Raw genomic sequence first — 9,340 nt, 5'->3', positions numbered from 1 at the left:
TTGTTTTAAAAATCCCTCTCTCTTCAGATGCTGAGCATGGCCAACAAATATGTCCTCCTCTTGGTGCTTTTCTCCCTGAGATAATACAGTACTTGCTCTCTCTTTCCCACAATAGCATGGAAAACATTGCTTGGTTCCAAAAACACCAAGGGTTGAACCTACTCTTGTAGATGAGCAGGGATCTCTGTCTTGAGGGCTGTCATGATGGTGCCTTTAATCAATGCTAAATTAACTTTATTCCGGAAGGAAGATCTTATCAACTGGCATCATCTTTGGAGCTCTGCCCTTGTTTTAGTTTGAGGATTAAGCTGTCACTCCTTTCACTTGTATCGCAAGCGGAAAAACAACATGAAAAGTAAATATTCTGTACTCCAAGGACTCCTGAGAACTTATAAGAATTCAGTGAGCTTCTCTTCTTAGAAAATGGCTGAAGCAAAATATAGCTCCCATGCCATTAGGCAGGGAGGCGGCTTGGTATGCCCCCTGCGCAGCGTGGCACCTAGGGGGGCAGGGGGAGCCGGTCCCCCCAAAAAAAATTTCAAGGAGATGGACTGGCCCCCTCAATATTCTGTGGTAACCCATGGGCATGCCACACATGCACACCACATATCATATGTGCGACATGCAACATGTCAGCACGACATGCACAAGTGATGTCAGCATGTCACACAGTGCTGGCCCCCTCAGCCGCAGGGGCAAGGTGGCATGCTTCCTTCCTCTTCAGCTACACTGCACTGGTTTGGGCAGGCCTTGCCCCACGGGAGCCAATCAGTAGCTGGGTTGGCTTCAAGAGGTAGGCATGAATGGACGAGCGGGTCTGGTATATTCCTGGATTATAAATCCAGGCACGGACCGCAGCCACAACTTTTGCATTGCTGCCATTGGCTTTCCCATTCACCCACCATTGGTTAATAGCTTATGTTGCGGTTCTCAACCTGTGGGTCCCCAGATGTTGATGGTCTACAACTCCCATCATCCCTGAGCTCTGGTCCTACTAGCTAGGGATGTTGGGAGTTTTAGTTCAACAACATCTGGGGACCCACAGGTTGAGTAAGGCTGCTCTGGACCATGGTCAGTTGCTGAGGGACGCGGGTGGCACTGTGGTCTAAACAACTGAGCCTCTTGGGCTTGCCGATCAGAAGGTCAGTGGTTTGAATCCCCGCAACGGGGTGAGCTCCCATTGCTCGGTCCCTGCTCCTGCCAACCTAGCAGTTCAAAAGCATGTCAAAGTGCAAGTAGATAAATAGGTACCGCTCCGGCGGGAAGGTAAACAGCGTTTCCGTGTGCTGCTCTGGTTCGCCAGAAGTGGCTTAGTCATGCTGGCCACATGACCCAGAAAAACTGTCTGCGGACAAATGTCAGCTCCCTCTGCCAGTAAAGCGAGATGAGCGCCGCAACCCCAGAGTCGTCTGCGACTGGACTTAACTGTCAGGGGTCCTTTACCTTTACCTTTAGGGCTGGGGAACCATTTTACTCATCGTTGCAATTAGACAAGATGCTGTGAAATTTTTGCTTTCCCCATAGTAACCACTGTTTATATTGTGCTACTGAATGTCTATTGTCACAAGTTCCGTTATGGTAGGGTCGGCCTTCAGCAAGGCCTTGTGCATGTCATCCTATGATATCATCTTATGACCCTACCTCGGGGGACTGGCCTGCCAGCATGTGGGTTGGGAGAGGCAGCTGATGGGCTGCTCAGTAGCAGGATCCTTGCCCAGTGCCATGCCAATAATAATAATAATAATAATTTATTTATACCCTGCCCATCTGGCTGTGCCTTCCCAGCCACTCTGGGCGGCCTCCAACGAATAGTAAAAACAACACAGCATCAAACATTAAAAACTTCCCTAAACAGTTGTCTGTATCCAGGGCAGCTGTCTACCAACTCCACCTGGTACGCAGGCTGAGACCCTACCTGCCTGCGGACTGTCTCGCCAGAGTGGTGCATGCTCTAGTTATCTCCCGCTTGGACTACTGCAATGCGCTCTACGTGGGGCTACCTTTGAAGGTGACTCGGAAACTACAGCTAATCCAGAATGCGGCAGCTAGACTGGTGACTGGGGGCGGCCGCCGAGACCACATAACACCGGTCTTGAAAGACCTACATTGGCTCCCAGTACGTTTCCGAGCACAATTCAAAGTGCTGGTGTTGACCTTTAAAGCCCTAAATGGCCTCGGCCCAGTATACCTGAAGGAGCGTCTCCACCTCCATCATTCTGCCCGGACGCTGAGGTCCAGTGCGGAGGGCCTTCTGGCGGTTCCCTCATTGCGAGAAGCAAAGCTACAGGGAACCAGGCAGAGGGCCTTCTCGGTCGTGGCGCCTGCCCTGTGGAACGCCCTCCCATCAGATGTCAAAGCAATAAATAACTACCTGACATTCAGAAGACATCTTAAGGCAGCCCTGTTCAGGGAAGTTTTTAATCTGTGATATTTTAGTGTATTTTTGGTTTTTATGGAAGCCGCCCAGAGTGGCTGGGGAGGCCCAGCCAGATGGGCGGGGTACAAATAATAAATTATTATTATTATTATTATTATTTAAAAGTAAAATACAGTGGTACCTCGGGTTACATACACTTCAGGTTACAGATTCCGCTAACCCAGAAATATTGCTTCAGGTTAAGAACTTTGCTTCAGGATGAGAACAAAAATCGTGCTCCGGCGGCACAGGAGTGGCAGCAGGAGGCCCCATTAGCTAAAGTGGTGCTTCAGGTTAAGAACAGTTTCAGGTTACTTACGGACCTTCGGAACAAATTAAATACTTAACCTGAGCTACCACTGTAGTTCTTTATTGCCTTGACATCTGCTGGGAGGGTGTTCCACAGGGCAGGTGCTACTACCGAGAAGGGCCTCTGCCCTGCCAACCCCTGATGTTGCTGTAAGCAGCAAAGTTGTAGCCATTTCCAACCCACATCAGTTTCCTATGTGTTTATTGTACACATGCAACATGCCATAATGTACATGGGCCACAATATATACAAACATCTCATATATTCATATTAGAAAGAAAGAAAGAAAGAAAGAAAGAAAGAAAGAAAGAAAGAAAGAAAGAAAAGAAATTTCACTGCCATTCCCTTCAAGGGAACTCTACATGGTAGGCCAGATTCTCTGCCATGATATGATGACTGTACAATTCCAGCAATAACTCCTTAATTCAAAATCTTTGTTTAGATTATTGCTTCAGGTTGGGAGTTGGAGGAATGGCAAGATGGATGATCTCTGGAGGACTACGGCATAGTAAAGCTAATTTCAGAATGCTGAGGCAGGATTCTCGACTGCAGAGTAGTGTTAAAAAGGAAATTCCAGGGAAGGAAGATAATTTTATGAACAAGACCAAACAGCCAGCCTTCTTCTCATTTGTGCTCTTAGAAATCCTGAGTATTTCTGCTGGCTGTTTGTTGTTTGTACAATAAATGGGTGCAGGACCTCAGATCGATTCACTGTATTTATACTAGCATTGAATCATAATCACAACACCTTTCAGAAGTTTTAAAAAATATTGCCTCCATTTGTGAATTATAGACTCTTAATTTGGTTTAACAAGCTCAACAAAGCCTACTAAGAAGCACTTAACTATGGTTTAGTGTTACATGAATGAGCTGGCATGGCTCTCCTACTCACATATTATAAATTTGAGGAACAGTGGGTACTTTAGACTATGGTTAGTGATCAAGCCATCATCATCAGTCATGGTTTGAAACTGGATTCTTTGAAACTCACCATAGGACGTCGCGACTCCCCACCACGACCAATCACTCTCGCAAGCTGGCATCTCTGGCCCTAACTTTTCCCCTACAAAAAAAAAATTCATTGCACACCACTGCCAGAAAGCAAAGATTTTTTGCACATGAGCTCAGCTATGTTTGCCATTAGGCCCTTTAAAAAAGTTTCATTTGGGGCAGAAAGGCACTCTGCGTGCTCTCAGAGGCATTGGGCTTCAGGTGCCAGAATTTTTGAATGCCAAGTTTTGCACCCCTAACTGAGACTTCTTCATAGTCACCTGCTGCATCCTGGCAGTTTTCTCAGTTGGGGCCAATGAGTCAGACTTTCTGCTTATATTTGATGACTTGCTTGAAGAAGAACAGACCCCTAATAAATTGCAGAGTCATTACCCTTTATGCATACTTTTTCTAATAGGTGTTGTGGATTCCTGCCTCCTAATAAGAAAAGGAAGTAGAAAAACGCATAAATTCTCCCAAGGGAGTCAGACAGCCTAAAGCCATATTTGACAGCTGTTGCTGTTACCAGGAGCACCAGGAGCAAAACAAAAAGATTGAAGAGGAGGAGAGGTATTAGAAGCAATTTTGGCATGATTTTCTTGGAAAGCAAATGTGTTTTGCATTGCACTACCCTATGAAAAAGAGCACTCCTACAGTGCAAGATGGCATGAAGAGATTAAACAAATACTGGCAGTAACTGGTTGAAAATAAAGTTATCCAAAGTTTGCATTTCTGAGTAATCCAAGTTCTGTTTAGTTTGAGTTTTAAAAAGCTAGTTTACTTTAATCTTAAGCATTAATGACTTGGTATCGCAGATAATCTGCTGTCACTGTAACTATTTCTTAAAATACACAGCATGCCTCTTAGAAAAAGAATTATTCATAGATATTTCCATATCTATAATCTTCATCCAGGGTAAATCTTTGTGGCTTTGCTGAACCTCTGCAGGTTTCCAAAAAACTGAAGGTTTTCAAAATGATAAGGTGGAGATTCCCTTCTAAATAGTATTTTCGAAAGTTGCTTTAGCATACTCTGCTTCGGAATGTAGAAGAAATAATTCAAAAGTGGTGAGCATTAGTGGGCCATTGATAACTTGGTAGTCCATGCTCTGATAACTTCCGTATTGGATTACTGCACTGTGTTCTCTGTGGAGCTGCCCTTGAAGGTGACCCAGGAACTTCAGTTGGACCAAAATGCAACAGCTAAATTCCTGGCTGGGATCTCCTTGAGAGCTTATATAACCCCTGTTCTGAAACATCTGCATCAGCTGCCAGTTTTTTTTTTTCTGGGCCCAACTCAAGATACTCCTGTTTGTTTTTAAAGCCCTGAAGAATTTAGGCCCCAAATATCTGAAAGACCACCTTCCTCCCCACCCACCCTCTGGGGTGCTAAGATCAGCAGAAGGCCCTCTGTGTAGTTCCACCTCCTATTTACTTCCACACCATTTATTGGTGTTTCAGCATACTACTAAAACTTTTAAATTTGACTATGCTTATTTTCCACACCATTCTATGCTTTTGATTATCAAGCTGTGGTTTTTTGCCTTTTTAAAAGTTTGTTTCTGTTTAGTTTTTATGGTTTTATGCATGGCACATTGTTTTAACTAATGTTGTAAGACCCCTCAAGGGTCTCGCGAGGGTCTGAAAAGTGGGACTGACATATTTTAGGGGGGGGGAACCATATATACTGTAGCATGGCATTATGGTGCATAAACACCCCCCCTCACCCCCTGAATCTGGAGTGGTTTTTTCATGGAAGAAATTTACTGTGTGATTCCCTTAAATGTGCAATAACTGAATGTGCCAATAGACATTAAACACACATTTATTTATTTAAGTTTGTGGTCTTGTTAAGCCATGAAGAGCTTCAGGACAGCTTGACAATATGCTGGCATGAAAAGGACTGTTATATCTTTGACGAGAGCACTTAAAAAGACAATGTGTCCTACGGTTTATAGAGTATCAACTTGACATAGTACAGTAATTTTAATTCACTGTTTCTCAATATATATATTTTAGTAATCCCTTCTTCTATCCCCCTAACCACCATATTTGGTGAGGGAGCACACAAAGATTCTTCAACATGTGAATTTAGATCTACAGCTTGTAGCACTTAGGGAGTTTGCATTGGCCACATTCACACATCACAGAAAGCCCTAAATCATTGTAAGCCACAAACTATACCTGCATGACTGAATTGCACTGGTATTGTTCCTCCCAGATAGCAGATAAAGGAAACAAAACACGATCTCCTTAGTGCTCTCTCTGAGGTAGATATCGTGGTTTGTTTGACTCCACAAGCCACAATAGTTAGAGCAGGTTTGTTCTTGGTGTACAGAACATGGTTTGTTTCCGTCTTGCCATGATGTGCAGATGTGCGCCACAGAATGGCGTCAGGATAATCAAATCTGCTCGTGATTCCCAGTATAGCATGGGAAATCGCAAACTAATCTCCTTTGCTTGTTTCACGGCACTGCAGGTTTCTTTCTGGCACTGATATCTGTGAAGAAGAAATGAAGTCTTTTAATGAACAATGGCCTTTAGAAGTGGAAAAGAGTGCAGCGGTTTGTAGATGCCTTTTCAGAGCATTGCTTAAAATACAGTTACAGATAGGTAGCCGTGTTGGTCTGCCATAGTCAAAACAAAATAAAAAAATTCCTTCCAGTAGCGCCTTGAAGACCAACTAAGTTAGTTCTTGGTATGAGCTTTCGTGTGCATGCACACTTCTTCAGATACCATGCACACTTCTTCAGATATCGTATCTGAAGAAGTGTGCATGCACACGAAAGCTCATACCAAGAACTAACTTAGTTGGTCTTTAAGGTGCTACTGGAAGGAATTTTTTTATTTTGCTTAAAATACGTTTCACTGTTGGGCTTTCAAATCACATACAAACAAGAACATTAATGGCTCTTCAAAATAATAAACAGCGTGGCTTGTTCCTTGGGCCCAGTTTAATTTATCCCCCCAAGTCTCCACTTAATATGTGTCCCTTGGGCTGGGAGGAGGCCTTGATTTACAATTATGCCTTGACGGATTACCTGAAAGCGTAACCTTCAGGCAAACTGTGATTAACTTGACCAAAGACATCTGGGAGAACCATCTATGGCTGAAAATTATGACCTTGGTATTGGGGGTGGAAGAGGCTGAAACTAGACACCATATAAATTGCGCTGCTGAAAACACTCCAGCACAGAGGCCTCTGTGTGAGATTCCAGCAGACATTTTTGTTTGTTTGTTTGAGCAATAGCTCTGGCAGCAACACCTCCTATTAAGATACATGAGATGCATAGAAAAAAGAGGAAATGTCCTATGTTTCCTTCAAAGCCATATCTTTAGCAATGAGACTTTTTACACACACACACACACACACACACACACGTACAAGAAAAGCACCACAAACAATTAACGTCTTAATGAGTAGCAAATGCTCTAGAGATAGAATGGGGGTTTCACTTGGGCAGATTTATGGAGCTAAATATAAAAGTATGACTCTCAAAAGCCATGTGCTCCTAATTAGCTTGCCTTTTTTTTTTTTTACCCCTGGATACTGTAAAAGCACAACGTGCTGTCAGAGCCCATTTTCTGATCCTGTTATCAATGCAGAATAAAGGCCCATATGAAATGCAAACCAGATTTACAGGTGCTAAAACGGCTATTTTATCAGTGGGGAAACAAGCTACCTTTTGTTGTCTAGAACAGCATTTCATGCTTGAGGAAAGTGAGTAATTACAACATAGGGAGAAACACAACAAGTTTGTCTGAATATTTCAAAAGGGAAGGCTTTGAAGGGGGGATGAATTAATGAAATAAGGTCTTAATCAATCACACTGATGGCTATAGCCTTTTAAATGTCCAGTGCGATTTTGAACTCTTTATCTCAGTCAACCTTGATGCTGTGAAACAGGTCCTGAAAATCCCCATTTTAGAAATGGGAGGCCTGAGGGTGAAAGTGAATGACTTAGTAAGTCCACCTGTTGCTGAATAAGAATTTGCACCCCCAGCCTCTCCCATCAAATCAAACATTTTAGTCACTCAACCACCCTGCCTTTTGTTGACTGGACACAGACCATCCTTTCTCCCACCTGCAAGAATTAAAGGAACTCAGAGAGGGATTGCAGCTTGTGGTGTGTGGAGATACCAATTTCAACTCTGGTAAACAGGTTATGTATTCTTTCAGAATCCAGTTGGAAGTGATTTATGCCACCCATGTACCCCGACCTTCGTTTCCTAGACTGGAACGCCACTTCTCCCTCCAAGCAAGTGTGTAACGGTAAGAACTGTGTAGCGAGGCCTATGCTGCAAGACAGCAACAAATCCCAAATAACTGCAGGGCCTCATCCTATAAAGGAACAACCACTTGTGCCATGTAAGAAATTAAAGTTTTATTCCTGGTGTCCAAACATTGTACAGTGGAACCTTGGGTTGCGAACATGATCCGCGCAGGAGGCACATTTGCAACCTGCAGCGCCGCGTCTGTGCATGCGCAGCTCGCGATTCGGCACTTCTGCGCATGCGCAAAGAGGGATTTAGTGCTTCTGCACATGCGCAAGCACCAAAACCTGGAAGTAACCCGTTCCGGTCCTTCTGGGTTTGGCGTGGTGCGCAACCCGAAATCGCATAACCTGAAGTGTCTGTAACCCGAGGTACCACTGTATATAGTTGTAATGGTTCTAGGGGGTTGCTTGTGCGTAAGTTGTCGCCACACCTGGCTGGGTTACCTGGGTGAACCCTTTCTGTCCAGACAGCCACCCATCCGTGGCTGTCTCAATCGCTGGCAGAATCCGTCAGTGGGCGTTTCTTGAACTTCTTCCAGCAAAGAAGCTCTTTGACGCCTAGTCTCCTCCTACTCTCCCTGCGCGGAAGTCTTCTGCGCAGGGAGGGTGTGGGCAGCGGAGGACCCGTGCTCTCCCCGCTGGTCTCCGGCGAGGAGTCATGGAGCCCCTTCGCCGATTCCCCCATCTGCCCCCCTTCTCCACTGGTGCTACGCTGATTTCCTTCCCCAGCAGATGGGCTGCCTCTCTCCTCACTGGGACGCTCTCCGGGATCCCTCCGGAGCCCTCCTTCCTCCTCTGGCTCCGATGGCAGTTCCCTGACAATACTTATGAAACATTTTTCTAGAGGTCTCAGGAGGTTTCAAATTGTATGTGCTGCTCTGTGTTTAATGAATATCTAAAATGGAAATTGTAACTTTTCTCTGCAATTGTCACTTCTTTATGTAAGCTATGTTTCTTGGGAGGGTCAAGGCATACTCTGTATCCAATCTTCAATGGATTATCAGCAGCAGCTGTGAAATCTTGAAACTCTATTGTTATATATCAGCCACTGGTCAGCCTTTTTTCCCTATGCTCGGGAAAACAAAGGGTCAACGCGTTAACACAATCATCTAGACTGTACTTAACTTTTGGCATGCCCAGAGGGAACGGTCTTCCCACACTCCACCTAACGCCCCCACCAATCTGCAAAGCCCCAGGCAACCCATGACTTACCTTTTTTACGTGTGCATGATATAGGGCTGACACAAGGGGAGGAGGGCATGGGAAATGTAAGACCACCACCGAAGGGGTCTCACCTGGGTTCTCACCTGCCTCTGACAGACACAGGGGGAACCCTGTTGCAACAGCA

At 44.8% G+C, this 9,340-nt stretch overlaps 1 long non-coding RNA gene across 1 annotated transcript; it reads right to left on the bottom strand.

Annotated features, from left to right (window-relative positions):
* Positions 1–284: 284 nt before the first annotated feature.
* On the bottom strand, positions 285–4,072 carry LOC307227094. Its single transcript, XR_013843803.1, has 3 exons — positions 3,998–4,072; positions 3,718–3,789; positions 285–317 (listed from the first exon to the last, which is right to left on the bottom strand). It is a non-coding gene; the product is annotated as an uncharacterized lncRNA (long non-coding RNA).
* Positions 4,073–9,340: the final 5,268 nt, after the last annotated feature.

The sequence above is a fragment of the Podarcis cretensis genome (genome assembly GCF_951804945.1).
Source record: "Podarcis cretensis genome assembly, chromosome: 11".
Lineage (NCBI taxonomy): Eukaryota > Metazoa > Chordata > Lepidosauria > Squamata > Lacertidae > Podarcis > Podarcis cretensis.
Note: the sequence above shows the minus strand (reverse complement) of the source record. Positions and strands in the feature narration are given on the sequence as shown.